Source organism: Bombina bombina, chromosome 10 (genome assembly GCF_027579735.1).
Source record: "Bombina bombina isolate aBomBom1 chromosome 10, aBomBom1.pri, whole genome shotgun sequence".
Taxonomy (NCBI): Eukaryota; Metazoa; Chordata; class Amphibia; order Anura; family Bombinatoridae; genus Bombina; species Bombina bombina.
This window is the reverse complement of record NC_069508.1, coordinates 192757941-192774496: the sequence shown is the minus strand read 5'-3', so window position 1 is coordinate 192774496 and position 16556 is coordinate 192757941. Positions and strand designations below refer to the sequence as shown.

The following is a 16556-nucleotide window of genomic DNA, read 5'->3' as shown; positions in this document are numbered from 1 at the left end:
GACGGTGTCGTCTTTCTTTGCGTTTGTTCAATATTGTAACCAACAGCAGGAAGGATGGTTATTTTGTGCCCAAGTAAATTTCTTTTTTTTTTTCTATTAACTGCTTGTTTTTTTGGGGTGGTAGACTGCTGTAATTGAAAGAAAGTCATACAATACTAATGCTGTATTTGTTTTAAAACATATAAATGGGTTTTCCTCAGGCAAAGAATGCAAGCTTAGTGAACAAAATGTTTTAAAAAAAATAAAAGCCATTAAAGCACTTTATCTGGAGTAACACATTGGAGACATATTGAATAAAATGTAACCTTGCCTTTTTTTCTGCTCTTGCTTTGCAATTTCTGAGAAATTGTTGACATTGGTTGCACTTGATGAATAGTGTGTGAAATGGGATTTTTTTTTAGTTTTTAAAATATACATTAAATAGCACTCCAATTATACTTTTTCAAAGATGCTCCTGAATTTTAGCTTTGAAATAACTGGAATTTGATTGACCCATTAAAATAAATAAATAAATATATATATATATATATATATATATATATTACATTTTTTATTATTATTTTTGTTTTGTTTGCCAGACGATACATTTTAGCATGCAGTACAAGACTAAAAGTGGACTGATTTTTATTCTAAGATTTTGTGCCAATTTGTGTTGTATATTTTGTGCCTGTGTAATTCACTAATTTAACATGGTTTAATTTGTTATACTTTTGTCAATGGAGATCTGTTATCTAGGCCGTACTACACCTTGACATATTCTCTGCTTGTTCTTTTATTGAACATCCATTCTAAATGTTTACTTTATACTCTGCTTCACCCTCCGTTTTAGGTTCGGCGATACCATTTCTATAAATTTCATTGCAAATCCACCACGTGGATTGAGAAGTACAGCTCATTGGATATGAAGATAATTGTAAAATGAGTAGGAAAATGATTAAAAAATGTTTCTTAAATTGATATAAAACCCTATTGTTTTTCTTTGATTCATATAGAGCATGCAATTCCAATGGACCTCCTATAATCGCATTTACTTTTGTTTTCTTGTTATCCTTTGTTGAAGAGCATATCTAGGTAGGATCAGGTGCATACATGTGCCTGGAGAACTATATGGCAGTGCTGTAGTGTTCAAAAGTGTATAAGCTTGTTAATAGCATCATTGATGGTCTTCAACAAAGAATAAAGTACATTTTTCTTTCTTTCATAAGGTGGTGAGAGTCCACAAGCCATTACTCATGTGAATTAATTTCCTGGCTGCAAGGAGGAGGCAAAGATACCCAACATTCCACAAGCTTTTAATCTCTCACTCCTTTGATATCCCAGTCTTTTCTTTGCCTCACAGGAGTAGGTAAACAATTGAGGTTTTCCAGTTTCTTTGTGAGAAGGGTTCCCTGAAAAGCTCAGACCCATTACTTCCCTCATACAGCTATTATTAGAGAGGGGTGTAGGAGATTACTAAGGCTGTATAAAGTAATTCTCCTGTGGGAGTTTTAGTCCCTCATCTGCCACCGCTGTTGCAGGGACTGGTACTTTGCCTCCTGCTTGGCCTCGTTGTCCTCATATGGAAATCCTCTGCTGTTTTATACAGTCCTGGATGGGCTCTCTATTAACTGCAATAACTGCAGCTGGGTAAGCACAGTAAGGTGGGTTTCTGTCAGGTAAGTATATTCACTCACATAGCCCACAGGCTATTTGTAGGTACATTTTAACATGTATATCATTTCCAGAGGACATTTATTAGGCAAGTACAGACAGTGTCATGGCAGGAGCTGGTTGCCTGTAACATGTATTTGCTTATATCACTTTAAGAGAAGTCAAAGGAAGGGACAAGTTAAGTTTTATTGTTTATGGACCAACTGATGGCGCTGTATTGCTTTTGTTTTAGGGACTTAATTGCAATTCTATATTTAAGCAGTAGTTTACTGTTATTTTTACAGGCTTAGTAGGAGAATAGTTGTTTCAGAAAGTTCAATCCTCTCAAATGTACGTTTAATTTTTAAAAGTCTTTATAGACGGGGGCGGAGCAAGCCTTACATCTGAGCGGTCGCATAACACTTCAGCTCCGGACTGGTTCTGATTATTTACCTAATTTTGACCGCTCAGTGTTATATAATATGCTTCCAAAACATAGACTAAGCTTTAGGGAGACTTTACAGGCATCCCCAGTATTGGGAACGGACCAGCAGATCGAGGCCCCAATCATTTATTATAGTGGTGAAGATCACAGCAGCCTCTGGTAAGCGGCCATCTTAGCTCCCACGAGTTGGCTTAGAGACGCTGCGAGGCCTTCTTTCTTTGTCTAATGGGCTTTGACACCTAAATATCCCTGATAGCTGCTTCCTCACATGCCGAGTTAAACAGGGACTCCACACCATAAAAGCTTCCCCGACCTTCTCCTGGGCTGGATAACCCTCGATCTACCTACTTCACGCACGGTTATCTACTAACATGGAGGAATTCCCTGGCACCCTTCTGACCCTCTTAGAAGACCTGGCATTTCAGATGGATAACAGGTTTACTGACCTGATTATGATCTGCCGCAGCACGTTTAACCAGCAAGCGCAGCACCCCGAAGAAGCGGAGACTGCCGTTACTGGAGACATTGCACAGGATCTGCTTGGTCAGCACGGATTACGCTCGCCAGCGCTACAAGAAGAGACCTTCTGTGCTCTGCAACAACACCCTAAAGATCACACTGTGGAACTGATCGAGAGTGCCAATTATACTCATGGAGAGTCACAACTGCAGTCAGCTTACCAAGATGGGGAAGTTCGTAGAATGGTAGAGGCAAAACGAATTAGACGAATCTACCAGAATAAAGGGAAACTGAGACACACTGAACCTAACATGCTTCAAATGGATGTCTCAACTACTCCCCTAGTCAGTGTGATCTCGGAAGGAGCTGCAGCGCAAACAGCCGCTCACCACCCCAAGAGCTGGCGCGACACGCACAGCAAGCTGTTCAAAGCTTTCACTCAGAGTATGAGGCTCCATCGGATACACAATCAGCATCTCCACATCTCGCCTCCACAATTGTTCACAAAGGTTGCTGAGTGGATCTACTCTTGCCCGCATGTTTTGGGGAGGTTGACATGGGATCCAGGTAGATTTCCCTACTACTGCTTCTGACCCTACAACTTTGGAACAGAGTTTTAAAGCCGAGAGCTATTGATCTTCTTCCTTGCATCAGGCATACAACCTACCCCATGTTCACAATTTTTGTCTTATCCTCAGAAGTTTTATTAATGAAAGGGGACCTTGACTCATTATTCCTGGCCTGCGGTATGGAGTAGCAGAGTCTAGAGACACTAATCCATAGCCATATGGCTCCGGACTACAGATTGTGAACACATTTTGTTTAAGAGTTTAATCCCCTTTGTAGCCCTATTAACCCAACTCTGCTGTTCTGCTCACACTATATGCAAAACTGATCACCCTCCAAAAACCCTTCATCCCATCTTCTCTGTTTAATAATGTTTAATGATGTTCTTTGCCAAGGTTCTAATATTTATAGATGTTAATACAAATGATTAGAGTGAGGTGGGTGTATAAATCATCTCATGCTTCTTAAATACATGTTCTACAATATTTTAAGCTCTTTTGACTTCCACATATAGCCTATTAGCAAGTTATTTCTATATCTGCTGATATTATGTTTTGTTTCCAAATGGGCATTTATATTTACTTATATACCCTTTGTTGATCTCTCCACTATGTCTAGCTATAGGAGCTAACTGTGACTCATATGTTCCATAATCTGCCTGTCCCTGTTTAGAGTAAATATCCATTAATATTGAGTTATTAAACCACTAACAGAAAGTTATCCCTGGTGGCAGAATTTTAAGTTCAGATCTTATATATTTTAGAATGAGGTTGTGATTCCCTAAACTTTCTCTATACAGCTGGAACTCACACTATGAAGCCACTCATGTTTGTATTGTATCTAAAAGTTTATTTATGTCAACTTTAGTTGATCTAGCCACTTCCCCTATACAACTAAGTATGTGTATCCCTCTGTGATCAATGCTCCCTGAGTGAGATTGGATAAGACTCACAAACATAAATCTTGTGAGTGCAGATAGCCTCCCCTCTCTCTGTTGCTTGGTCCAGTTGTAATTAACTCAAACACAAGCATTTGCATAGGGTTAACTTGTCCTCTTTGCACTTATATATTCTGGGGAGGCCATCATAAGACCCTGGGAGATTCTCTCACCTAACCCTAAGTTTCTGTAACAGATTGCTCCCTGCTGACAGAACCCAATATGCTATTAACTCTGAGATGGTACTTTTGATCCCAAGAATTTGAATTTGATATTAGTGACAAGTATAAGGAACTTATCTATATTTATAAGATACTGAGTATTGCAAAGATGTTACAACCTTCAGGGAATTTTCATTGTTAGGTTTTATGTTTCTCCATTCTTACAGGAGATGTACTGCCTAGTGTTATATTAATGTTAGTATATAGCTGCATTAATCTCCTCCATCACACACAAAGCCTATAATGTCATTTTACCCCTATGACTAGGAAGCATATTTCTTTCTCAAGTTAACACATTCTCCATTGAATTGTCTGTTTTATTTATGTTCTTAAGTATGAGGATTTGTTAAATGGAGGACAACTCTAATAGTTGTATACTCTTAAGTCCAGAGGCCCATCTGTTTATACTAAATTATTTTACTAACTGACTCCGCCCCCACCTCCCCCCCCCCCCCCCCCCTACTCTTTTTTTGAGCGGCTCTCGCCCGCTGCATTCCCTCTTCCCCATAAAACCATACAGCTAACTCACCCTGGCCCTAAAATTATCTGAATTGCTATCCTAATTTACTTATTTTTTATTCGGCACAGGGAGGACCATTTTTGTCTATGTTATTCTTATGATATCATATTATAAAACTGAAGTTCCTATACTGATGGCCCAAATCTTATAACAACGTTGGAGATCTCTGGATATATAATGTCTTTTTTTTTGTATACTTTTATATGTAAATGTTTCAGGGCCTACCCTTTATGTTGTATCTATTCATGACTTCAATAAAAATTGATTTAAAAAAAAAAAAAAAAAGTCTTTATAGACTGTACAGATCCTATTCAGACAGCTTGTTCTTTCTTCCATTATTTGTTCTATATATGGAAGTTTTGAGTGAATTCTTTAACCATCGGATGTCCCTTTATAAATGCATTATCAGCTTTATCAATTTGTCTTGCTATTTTGTTGGTTCAGGGTCACAATCTGTTTTCTTAGTAATCCTTTTGGACTCCTCTGTAAAACAATCTTTGTTCTAGTGCTTTATTCTCCACTCCAGTTTTCAGGAGGCATTTATTTATTTGTTTGTTTTTGTGGGGGGGTCGCTTTTTTGACTATTTCCTACTGACACTATCTCTTGAGTTGGGGTGCAGTCTGGGATTGAGTAGAGTACAAGGGGTTGGTTTCCTCAGGAGGCAACATTATTATTTAATATCTTTATCGTCTTCTCAGAATCAAATAAGATACTTGTCTAGTTTTTTTTTAATCAGCCTAGGTCTTTGCTGTGTCAGAGGTGATCCTATAGTTTCCTTATAATTAATGGAAGTCCGTTGAATTTGGCTTGAACAGAGTTCTGTACTCTTCTGAATTTCACATCCTAGGAACTAATTTTGAGAGGCAGATTGCTTCATTTTTCTATTTCTTCTTCAGGGAGAAGGGTTTCTCCTTCAGAGGGTTCTATATCAGTTTGTGTATCCATGACTCAGTTTCTCTTTTAGACCTTTATGGTCTCTCAGATGTTTTGCCAGACGCAAGAATATTTAATCTTGGTTTCTGAAGGTTTCTACAGCTATTTGGTATTTCATCTAGCTTTCCTTTTTCTTTTTTATTTATTAGTCTGTTGTGCCACTCAGGGGCATAGTTATCATCTAGCACTTTTGCTAATCAGTAATTCCGATTGCTTCAGATTGACCATGCAGACCTGGTTATGCAATACTAAACGGAATGTTCAGTTTTTCCTCCTTTTAATATGGTTTTACAAGCATTTCTTAGAATTTTTGAATTTTACAAAAAATAATCTGTAAGTTTCTTATAAGGTCTCCGACATTTTAGATCTCTGTTCTAGATCTAGTCAAAATAAGTCTAATAGGTCAGAAATGTTCTCTTCCGGAGAAACTGATTGGTTTTAAGAGTTTTTCAAACTTCTCTTTTTGACCTATGAATGGTTTATATTCTGCTTATTTTGAAAGTAATTGTTTCTTTTACCATATTTATTCCAGCACAATATCTCGTTTATTTTCTTGTGAGATTCCTTCTCTTATTTTCTATTATAAGGTATTTTCTCTGTATTTTTTCAGTCATGACATTGTAGTTCACTTTCTTTGTCTAATTTCAATTTTTAAAGAGAATTTAATTTTTTCTCATCCTACACAATATTTAAAACTAAACACATTCGTCCACATATGAGTCAGATGACTAGTTCCTGGTTAAAGTTCTCATTAAGAAAAGATTTATTATGGGAGCAGGATATTTTCTTCCTGAAATGTTAGGGGGGTTTCTACTCTATTAGTTCCACTTTGAGGGTCTTTTTTTATATATATATATATATATATATATATATATATATATATATATATATATATATATATATACACAAGGCTTCTGTTATGTAGGTTGCACAGCAGCAACTTCTTCACTCACTTTTCTTTAGTGATAGTTGTTCTCATGAAACTCATATAGTCTTAAGGCAGGCACCTTTTTACCAGCCACTAATTTGTCCCACCCATTTTCTCGTGGACTCCACAGCTTGGGTATAAGATCCCAGAAGCAATGGCTTGTGGACTCTCACCAACTTATGAAAGAAAACAAAATGTATTCTTACCTGATGAATTAATTTCTTTAATGGTGGTGACAGTCCACAAGAGCTGCCCTTATATTTCCAATTGGTGGCAGTTTAGTATGTGTCTCATTTACAGTGCTTTATTCTTTTCTCGGCTATACGTTAACACTGGGATATCAGAGAGGTCAAAAAGCTTGTGGAATGTTGGTGGTCTTTACCTCCTCTCACCACCATGAAAGAAATTCATTTATCGGGTAAGCATTAATTTTGGATTTTTATTGTATGCTCTATCTGAATGTTATAGTGCTTCAGGTTTATTTTAAGTTTGCCAAGCCCTAGGCACATTCACAGAAAAAGTGCCTTTTATCTTTATCCTACCACAGTTTTACATATAGCAAATTATTTTAATTTTTAAGTTAAAAACTGAAGTGCTTTAAGGGAGACTCTCAAAGCCATGTTACTAGAAGATTTCATTAAGAACTTGAAAAAATAATAACCAAATATTTCTAAAATTGGGGGGGGTAGTGACTTTTTCATGTAGTTTTGGGTACTCTCGTACATTACTGATCTATATAAGTAAAATTATGTGTTTGCTTCCTAGATACATAATTAAGGTTGGCTTTGCATTTCACTATCATTTAGAATAAATGCATATTTCATGTGCACATGGATGCAGGAATTTATGCACAATACCGATCTCTAGTGTTAGGCATTCTCTGCATTACGGAAGCTCAAAAGTTACTGTGATTTAGTTATAGTTTGTGTGTTCTGAATCACCTTTTTCTAATCCAGTTTCTAGTGGCCAACAGTTTCCAAAAATAAATACAGTTTGGTTAGAATACTACTCTTTCATGCAGAATTAAGGAATGATTATAAACTTGTTTTGGTGAACTTGTTGCTGTATTTTTTTATTTATTTTTTATCTGCGCTAACAAAGTCCTGAAGCAATTTCCCTTGTACTCATGGTCAACAAATTACTTGACTCTTCCACTGCTAATTGCTGGTTAAAGTTAACTGTATTGGGGGAGACTCTGCAGTTCATCTCAATATCTACAGTCACTTCTGAGCATCTTTGATCACTGTTTGGGGTTCTTTAACAAAATTTCAACGGTAGTCTAAAATATTAAACTCATCTACCTTTTAAGACTGGATTTTAATTTAGCCGTTTCACAGCTTATTTGTGTATCTAGAGTTCTATAAATGGTTTTTAATTTGTATTTATTTTGCATATTAATTTTTTTCCCCAAAAGGTATAATACGACTATTTTTTCCTTTTTAAACGTAATGACAATATAAAAAGGAGAGACTAGTTGCACAGGAGAGACAGTGTTGCACAGGACACACTGTTGTAATATTTATGTGCATTTCTCAATTTAAACAGGGATTATTAGATGCGGTAACAAACATTACAATATGTTTTGCTGGAAGAACTGAAATGCTGCTGGAGAATTTAGATTCTATTTGCCAACGAGGGAAAACAAGTTGCTTTGAAATCTAAAATGTAATTATTTTGCTGTTAAATGCAGATCGTCTCTAATAAAGAGAAATGTTCCTTGTGTTAAAAAATAAAGGGCTAATTTAAATGATGCTGTATCACAAATTTGGCGTTTGCCCCACCCAGTTCATTTTTTGCCGTGTTGTAACAAACAAAACCAGTGCATTTTCATTTGCTTCCTAAACTTTTTTTTAATCATTCTCCTCCCTTTATTCTTGTACTGTAAGATTTTGGAAAGCATGTAAAACATTTGTATGAAGGTTTCTTATTTGATAAATAAAGATGATTTAAAGAAAAACTTGTATTTCATCTACATTGTGTGAGTAGTACAATTTAGGAAGCATTGAATATGAATGGAAGTGTACTGCACAATGTCATGCAGTAAAATATGTGCTGTTAAAGGAATATTGGGTGTCAAAGGAACAAGTTCTATTTACACAAGAGACAGCAGGAGAAACCAGCCTCCCAGTTGAGAGTACAGTCCATTTGAAATTGAAGCTGCTGCAAAATCTTTGAATACATTGCAGCATTAAAGGGAAATTAAATACAAACATTTTCTTTTATGATCCAGACAGAGCATACATTTCTTTTTAAAGACACAAGTCCACGGATTCCATCCTTGTGGGATTTCACCTCCTGGTCAGCAGGAGGAGGCAAAGAGCACCACAGCAAAGCTGCTATATATAGCTCCTCCCTTCCCTCCCACTCGAGTCATTCTCTTTGCCTACATTAGTGATAGGAAGTGGCAAAGTGAGGTGTTCGTTTTAGATTCTTCAATCAAGAGTTTATTATTTTTAAAGTGGTGCCAGAGAGTACTACTTTGTTCTAGGGTGTAGCCGTAGTCCATATCAGTCTCTTCAGTAGAGCTTTTGGTGGCTTTAGAGCAGTAGGAACTGGTGGGACATAATTCTCACTGCGCCTCCTATACCTTTATGCTGCCCTAAGCACAGTTAAACTCAGGCTTATCTTTTTTCCACAGGGCTATGGGAGGGAGAGGACCTCTTACACCTGCTGGACTGTCCTGCTGTCGGACAGCATTTAAGGTAAGTGCTAACTTTATTCATTCTGAGGAATAAAAAGCGAACTCAGAATTTAAGTGGGCACTTAATCTTTATTTGTTATGGCTTACATAAAGCTTATGACTGGGACATTATTTCCTCTTATATAGAGAGCTTTTTTGTTGTACTGTTTGTTTTGTTCCTTTATTTCTGTATCATCAAATTTGTTTTTTCTTTACTCAATTTGATTAGTCTTGGATATATGTTTGTCTTTTATTATTAAAGCGGTTACCTTTGCAATTTCTTAAAGAGACAGTAACGTTTTTTGTTGTTGTTTTTTTTTTAAAGTTTTTTTGTTTTTGTACTTTAGTATGGACATAGGAGCTGTGCAAAATGTTACTTGCTCCATGTGTTTGGTTGCTAATGTGGAACATCCAATCCCTTTCTGTCCTTCATGTATTGAGGAGGGCTTTGAGTTATAAGGAAAAGATTTTTCATGAACAAAATTTTTCAAAGGTGGATGCTTCTCAGAAATCCAATGAGGAGATTCAGAGTATGCCGCAGATTTAACGCCCGCTCAAGCAGTGCCCTTTACTTCTACTCCGGTGACCACTGGAGTTACTTTAAAAGACATAGCTGCGGTTATGTCTTCTACAATTTCTGATGCGTTGTCTGCTTTTCCTATGTTACAAGGCAAGCGTAAGAGGAAGGACAACAATATTGTCAGTGAAGTGTCTGATACAATGGTGGCAATCTCGGATGTACCCTCCACCAGGTATTCCTTTTTCCCCATCCCCTATTTTCAAGAAGATGTTTCTTATAGCGGACGCTATCAGGGAAACTTGGCAGACGGTGCCTAAGGTGGAAGGAGCTATTTCCACTCTAGCCAAGCAAACTACTATTCCCATTGAGAATAGTTGTGCTTTTAAAGATCCTATGGATAAAAAGTTTGAGGGCCTGCTTAAAAAGATTTATGTTCACCAGGGTCTGCTATTGCAGCCGGCTGCGTGCATTGCTACTGTCACTAGTGCAGCAGCTTATTGGTTTGATGCTCTGAGTCTCTCAGAACTGAAACCACTTTAGAGGAGATCCAGGATAGGATTAAAGCTCTAAAGTTGGCTAATGCCTTTATTACAGATGCTTCTTTGCAAATTACTAAATTAGCGGCTAAGAGTTCGGGGTTTTCTCTATCCTAGCCCGCAGAGCTTTATGGTCTGCGGACGTATCTTCCAAGTCTAAGCTTCTGGCAGTTCCTTACAAGGGAAAGACCTTGTTTGGACCGGGCCTGAAGGAAATTATTTCTGATGATATGGGAGGCAAGGGTCATCTCCTTCCTCAGGATAAGAGAAGTAAACAAAAAGGACGACAAAGAAATTTTTGTTCCTTTCGGAATTTCAAGGGTAATTCCTCCTCCTCCTCCTCCTCCTCCTCCTCTAAACATTCACAATCTAAGTCTACCTGGAGACCAAACCAGTCTTGGAACAAGGGTAAACAATCCAAGAAGCCTGCTGTTGATTCCAAAACAGCATGAAGGGCATGCCCCCAATCCGGGACCGGATTTGGTAGGGAGCAGGTTCTCTTTTTTCGTTCAGACTTGGGGTCGAGACGTTCAGGATCCCTGGGCGGTAGAAATAGTATCTCAGGGATACAAACTGGAATTCAAGAATTTTCCTCCCAGAGGAAGATTTCTTCTTTCACGATTATCTGCAAACCAGATAAAAAAAGAGGCATTCTTACATTGTGTAAGAGACCTCTCCTCCCTGGGAGTAATTGTTCCCCTTCCAGCACATGGGCAGGGGTTTTATTCAAATCTGTTTGTAGTTCCCAAAAAAGAGGGAACCTTCAGACCTATATTAGATCTTAAGAGTCTAAACAAGTTTCTCAGAGTTCCATCATTTAAGATGGAAACTATTCGTACCATTCTTCCATTGATCCAGAAGGGTCAATTTATGACAACAGTGGACTTGAAAGATGCATATCTTCATGTTCCTATCCACAGAGATCATCACAAGTTCCTAAGGTTTGCTTTTCTGGACAAACACTTTCAGTTTGTGGCTCTTCCTTTCAGGCTGGCAACGGTACCCAGAATTTTCACAACGGTTCTGGGGTCTTTACTAGCGGTTCTAAGACCATGGGGCATTGCGGTGGCACCTTATATGGACGATATTCTGATCCAGGCGCCATCTTGTCAACAAGCAAGGTCCCATACTGACCTTGTACTGTCCTTCCTGAGATGGAAGGTAAATCTGGAAAAGAGTTCCTTAATACCGAAAGCAAGGGTGACTTTCTTGGGAACTGTAATAAATTCTATATCCATTAAGATTTTTCTGACAGAGGTCAGGAAATCAAAGATTCTAGATACCTGTCGAGCCCTTCAGTCCAATCCTCGGCCGTCAGTGGCACAGTGCATGGAAGTAATCGGACTGATGGTGGCGGCATTGGATATCATTCCGTTTGCTCAGTTTCACCTCAGACATCTGCAGTTAAACATGCTCAGGCTGTGGAATGGCTATTATACGGACTTGTCTCCTCGAATAACCCTGGAGCAGGAGACAAGGGATTCACTTCAATGGTGGTTGTCCCTATATCATCTATCCCAGGGAACATGCTTTTGCAGACCATCTTGGGTGATTGTGACAACAGATGCCAGCCTTCTAGGGTGGGGAGCTGTCTGGGGTCCTCTGAAGGCTCAGGGAGTGTGGACTCCGGCGGAATCTGTTCTTCCTATAAACATCCTGGAACTAAGAGCGATCTTTTATGCTCTTCGGGCCTGGCCTCAATTGGCCTCGGCCCAGTTCATCAGATTCCAGACGGACAACATAACGACAGTAGCCTACAGCAATCATCAAGGAGGAACGAGGAGTTCCTTAGCGATGACCGAGGTAGCCAAGATAATCCGGTGGACGGAGGCCCATTCTTGTCATCTGTCGGCGATCCATATCCCAGGGGTGGACAACTGGGAGGCGGATTTTCTGAGCAGACAGACTTTTCATCCAGGAGAGGGGGAACTCCATCCGGAAGTGTTCTCCAACCTGATTCTCAAATGGGGTCGGCTGGAGTTAGATCTCATGGCATCTCGTCAGAATGCCAAGTTCCCGAGATACGGGTCGAGGTCCAGGGATCCCCAGGAAGAACTGATAGATGCTCTGGCGGTTCCTTGGTCCTTCAATCTTGCATACCTATTTCCTCCGCTTGCGCTTCTTCCTCGTGTCATTGCCAGAATCAAACAGGAGAGGGCATCAGTGATCCTCATTGCTCCTGCGTGGCCTCGCAGGATTTGGTATTCAGATCTGGTGGACATGTCATCCCTGCCACCTTGGAGACTTCCGTTGAGGAAGGACCTTCTCATTCAAGGGCCCTTCCTTCACCCAAATCTAGTTTCTCTGAAGCTGACTGCTTGGAGATTGAACGCTTAATTCTATCCAAGCGGGGGTTTTCTGATTCGGTCATAGAGACCGTGATCCAGGCTCGTAAACCTGTGACTAGAAAGATTTACCATAAGATATGGTGTAAATATATTTATTGGTGTGAATCCAAGGGCTACTCATGGAGTAGTGTTAGGTTTCCCAGAATTTTGTCCTTTCTCCAAGAAGGATTTGAGAAGGGTTTATCGGCAAGTTCTCTAAAGGGTCAGATTTCTGCCTTATCTATTTTGTTACACAAACGTCTGGCGGATGTCCCAGACGTTCAATCCTTTTGTCAGGCTTTGGTTAGAATCAGGCCTGTGTTTAAACCAATTACTCCTCCATGGAGTCTGAATTTAGTTTTCAAGGTTCTTCAAGGGGTTCCGTTTGAGCCTATGCATTCCTTAGATAATAAGTTATTATCTTGGAAAGTTTTATTTCTTGTTGCCATTTCTTCAGCTTGAAGAATGTCTGAACTTTCGGCATTACAATTCAATTCTCCTTACCTTATTTTTTATTCAGATAAGGTAGTTTTAAGTACTAACCTAGGGTTCCTTCCTAAGGTTGTTTCAAGCAGGAACATTAATCAAGAGATTGTTGTTCCTTCCCTGTGTCCTAATCCTGCTTCTCAAAAGGAATGTCTTTTGCACAATTTGGACGTGGTCCGTGCCTTGAAATTTTATTTACAAGCAACTAAGGACTTTCGTCAGTCGTCTTCTTTGTTTGTCATTTTCTCTGGAAAACATAAGGGTCACAAAGCTACGGCTACCTCTTTCTTTTTGGCTGAAGAGTATCATCCGTTTGGCATATGAGACTGCTGGACAGCAGCCTCCTGAAAGAGTTACAGCTCATTCCACTAGGGCTGTTGCTTCCTCATGGGCATTCAAAAATGAAGCTTCTGTAGAACAAATTTGCAAGGCTGCAACTTGGTCCTCTCTTCACACTTTTTCTAAACTTTACAAATTCGATACTTTTGCCTTGGCTGAGGCTGTTTTTGGGAGAAAGGTTCTTCAAGCAGTGGTGCCTTCCGTTTAGGTTCCCTGTCTTGTCCCTCCCTTATCATCCGTGTACTCTAGCTTTGGTATTGTATCCCACAAGTAAGGATGAAATCCGTGGACTCATCGTGTCTTTAAAAAGAAAAGAAAATGTATGCTTACCTGATAAATTTATTTCTTTTTAGACATGAGTCTACGGCCCGCCCTGTTCTTTGAGACAGGTTGTTATTTTTTGTAAACTTCAGACACCTCTGCACCTTGGCTTTTCCTTTCTCTTCCTAACTTCGGTCGAATGACTGGAGTGGGAGGGAAGGGAGGAGCTATATATAGCAGCTCTGCTGTGGTGCTCTTTGCCGCCTCCTGCTGACCAGGAGGTGAAATCCCACAAGTAAGCATGAAATCCGTGGACTCATCGTGTCTAAAAAGAAATAAATTTATCAGGTAAGCATAATTTTTTTTTATTTTTTTTTTTATTTGCCTTGTTCCCATGGTATTTGTTAAAGACACCTAGGTAGGTGTGGGGAGCACTACATGGTAGGAAATAGTGCTGCCATCTAGTGCTCTAACAAATGGATAACATTCTTGCAAAACCGCTGCTATATAGTGCTCAAGACACGTGCACGCTCCTAAGTATACGTCCCTGCTTTTCAACAAAAGATAACAAGAAGATGAAGAAAATTTTATAATAGATTTGGTTTATATGATCTACTGCTAAGTTGATACACTATAATTACGCTACCAATCAAGTGTTTTACTTTTGTAAATGTTATATTTAGTGCATGTGTGTAGAGTCTTCATTATGTCTTAATCAGAGGTATAGTCAAACGCCACAGTGGTATCTTGCAAATGTTGTAGTTCAGTTAAAGCTCAGAGATAAAGTAACGTCTACCAGATATGTACTCCTGTATACAATTTCTATCATCTAAGAGAGTTTAATTTAACACTAACTTCTTGTACCTATCATACCAATATCTCCCTAAAATAGATGGATATGAACAATCATCATCTACTGTTGATGCGCTATCTGTGGCCGGGGTGGCACATCTTTAGTCTCTCACTTTGAGACCACCAATATTATTAGAGGCAGATAACTATTAATGGACAGGTATATACATTATACGGATTACTTTATTACTTAAACTCTAGAGCTAGCTCTGGATTTATAGTAGACAATGGGGTCTATTTATCAAAGCGTTAGCTGAAAATACGCTTGAATCCCGCGTCGTATTTGTTGTGAGATTGATCCGCCGAAGTTATCAAAGCTTCAAGATCGGCAAATGTTGAAATTTGTGACGTAAAATATGATTCTGCGATATCAATCAATCGATGCTTGCGTCATTACAGATGTTTTGAATTCACATTCAACTCTATTTGACCCTTTTCCCAATTTATCAAACATTTAACAGGTATGCTTGCGTCTATTCTGACGCAGCGTACCTAGTTTTCAATCCGCAGCCCTTGAGGTCGCGGATGCTATAGAACTCAATGGGAGTCTGAAAACACAGAAAGCTTATGTTCGATGCTGCAAGAGAAATAAAGTGATGGTAAACTCTCCCCTTTATAAAATCAGATCTGGAATGTAAGCGCTATTTTAGATGGAGTTTAATTCATCATGTGCAATGAAGATGCACTATAACTTAGTTATTAATATAGATATGAAATTCAAATACCCCACGTTACACCACCCACTTCAAAAGTCAATTCTCCTGTCAGCTAAATGATTGAATTACTCTCCAATCAATGGTCTAGCTACAACAAAAGTGCCATATGGGGAGAGCGCTGATTGGACAACAATTCAATCTGTTAGCTCACAGAAAAGTTTACTTTTGAAGTGGGCGGAGGAGCATGCAGTATTTGAATTTCATATCTATATTAATAACTAAGTTATACTGCATCTTCATTACAGCAAATGAATTAAACTCCATCTAAAATAGCGCTTACATTCCAGATCTGATTTTATAAAGGGGAGAGTTTACCATCACTTTAAGTATATTACATAATAAAAGTAAATTAGAAACTCTATTAAAATTGTATACCCTTTCTAAATCAAACAATATTATTGCTCCACATGTGATACACTAATAGATATAGGGATAAAAATACATTACTACTTATGAATTATGCTACAAATTTGTCTCTCATTACAAAGCATTGGGACAATATTATTTCTACAAATTTGTTGAAAAGTTTTGCCCCAACCTTGTTGCCCTAATAGATAAAGAGATAAAAATGAAATAAATAAATACACAACATAATATAGCTAACTTCCTTTTTATTTTTTTGGAAAAATCTATGTGCGCCATGTTTAAGCCATGTAATACAACCACTCTCCAATTTCGCACCAATTATGACGCAAACTCCCACACACTAGTGAATTTTTCAACCACTTTTGATTGGAATATGCATAATCACATGATTTGACATCAGCCAATCTGATTCAAATTTCATTTTAAATTATCACTAACGAATCAAATTGCTTGATACTTGTGTCATTGATCACTCATCAGAACTTGTAAGTGCCATTTGTTACATTGTGTATTATACTTTGAAACTATGTATATGTGAATTTAGAATTAAAGATAAACATTGATGCTGACATTAGGACACACAGTGTAATATTTTAGACCAGGATTTTAAAATTCGAATTGATGTTTAATTCAATATAATCTTAAGATTATAGCTAAAAGGGATAGCCCACCTAACAAACTGTCATTCAGATACAGCAGAAATTAAAATCGCCTCTTTACTGTCATGCTATTTTCAGTGTATTTCTTCCTTCTCTTGAATTTCTTTTTCAGTAAGAAATGTCATATTATGTGCCAGCCAATTTTATAACACCTGTGCAGGGGTGGTTTTTAAA

At 38.3% G+C, this 16556-nt stretch overlaps 1 protein-coding gene across 1 annotated transcript in view; it reads left to right on the top strand.

Annotated features, from left to right (window-relative positions):
- Positions 1 to 8597, top strand: part of LOC128640795 (ubiquitin carboxyl-terminal hydrolase 24) — a 385043-nt gene extending 376446 nt beyond the window's left edge. Inside the window, exon 56 of the mRNA XM_053693215.1 lies at positions 830 to 8597. The gene's annotated coding sequence lies outside the window, so the exon portion shown is untranslated. The remainder of the gene's footprint in view (positions 1 to 829) is intronic.
- Positions 8598 to 16556: the final 7959 nt, after the last annotated feature.